Below are 2,406 nucleotides of genomic sequence, written 5' to 3' on the forward strand. Positions count from 1 at the left end.
ACCACATATGGACTTGACTACCACATATGGACTTGACTACCACATATGGACTTGACTACCACATATGGACTTGACTACCACATATGGACTTGACTACCACATATGGACTTGACTACCACATATGGACTTGACTACCACATATGGACTTGACTACCACATATGGACTTGACTACCACATATGGACTTGACTACCACATATGGACTTGACTACCACATATGGACTTGACTACCACATATGGACTTGACTACCACATATGGACTTGACTACCACATATGGACTTGACTACCACATATGGACTTGACTACCACATATGGACTTGACTACCACATATGGACTTGACTACCACATATGGACTTGACTACCACATATGGACTTGACTACCACATATGGACTTGACTACCACATATGGACTTGACTACCACATATGGACTTGACTACCACATATGGACTTGACTACCACATATGGACTTGACTACCACATATGGACTTGACTACCACATATGGACTTGACTACCACATATGGACTTGACTACCACATATGGACTTGACTACCACATATGGACTTGACTACCACATATGGACTTGACTACCACATATGGACTTGACTACCACATATGGACTTGACTACCACATATGGACTTGACTACCACATATGGACTTGACTACCACATATGGACTTGACTACCACATATGGACTTGACTACCACATATGGACTTGACTACCACATATGGACTTGACTACCACATATGGACTTGACTACCACATATGGACTTGACTACCACATATGGACTTGACTACCACATATGGACTTGACTACCACATATGGACTTGACTACCACATATGGACTTGACTACCACATATGGACTTGACTACCACATATGGACTTGACTACCACATATGGACTTGACTACCACATATGGACTTGACTACCACATATGGACTTGACTACCACATATGGACTTGACTACCACATATGGACTTGACTACCACATATGGACTTGACTACCACATATGGACTTGACTACCACATATGGACTTGACTACCACATATGGACTTGACTACCACATATGGACTTGACTACCACATATGGACTTGACTACCACATATGGACTTGACTACCACATATGGACTTGACTACCACATATGGACTTGACTACCACATATGGACTTGACTACCACATATGGACTTGACTACCACATATGGACTTGACTACCACATATGGACTTGACTACCACATATGGACTTGACTACCACATATGGACTTGACTACCACATATGGACTTGACTACCACATATGGACTTGACTACCACATATGGACTTGACTACCACATATGGACTTGACTACCACATATGGACTTGACTACCACATATGGACTTGACTACCACATATGGACTTGACTACCACATATGGACTTGACTACCACATATGGACTTGACTACCACATATGGACTTGACTACCACATATGGACTTGACTACCACATATGGACTTGACTACCACATATGGACTTGACTACCACATATGGACTTGACTACCACATATGGACTTGACTACCACATATGGACTTGACTACCACATATGGACTTGACTACCACATATGGACTTGACTACCACATATGGACTTGACTACCACATATGGACTTGACTACCACATATGGACTTGACTACCACATATGGACTTGACTACCACATATGGACTTGACTACCACATATGGACTTGACTACCACATATGGACTTGACTACCACATATGGACTTGACTACCACATATGGACTTGACTACCACATATGGACTTGACTACCACATATGGACTTGACTACCACATATGGACTTGACTACCACATATGGACTTGACTACCACATATGGACTTGACTACCACATATGGACTTGACTACCACATATGGACTTGACTACCACATATGGACTTGACTACCACATATGGACTTGACTACCACATATGGACTTGACTACCACATATGGACTTGACTACCACATATGGACTTGACTACCACATATGGACTTGACTACCACATATGGACTTGACTACCACATATGGACTTGACTACCACATATGGACTTGACTACCACATATGGACTTGACTACCACATATGGACTTGACTACCACATATGGACTTGACTACCACATATGGACTTGACTACCACATATGGACTTGACTACCACATATGGACTTGACTACCACATATGGACTTGACTACCACATATGGACTTGACTACCACATATGGACTTGACTACCACATATGGACTTGACTACCACATATGGACTTGACTACCACATATGGACTTGACTACCACATATGGACTTGACTACCACATATGGACTTGACTACCACATATGGACTTGACTACCACATATGGACTTGACTACCACATATGGA

The sequence above is a fragment of the Montipora foliosa genome, chromosome 4 (assembly GCF_036669935.1).
Source record: "Montipora foliosa isolate CH-2021 chromosome 4, ASM3666993v2, whole genome shotgun sequence".
Lineage (NCBI taxonomy): Eukaryota > Metazoa > Cnidaria > Anthozoa > Scleractinia > Acroporidae > Montipora > Montipora foliosa.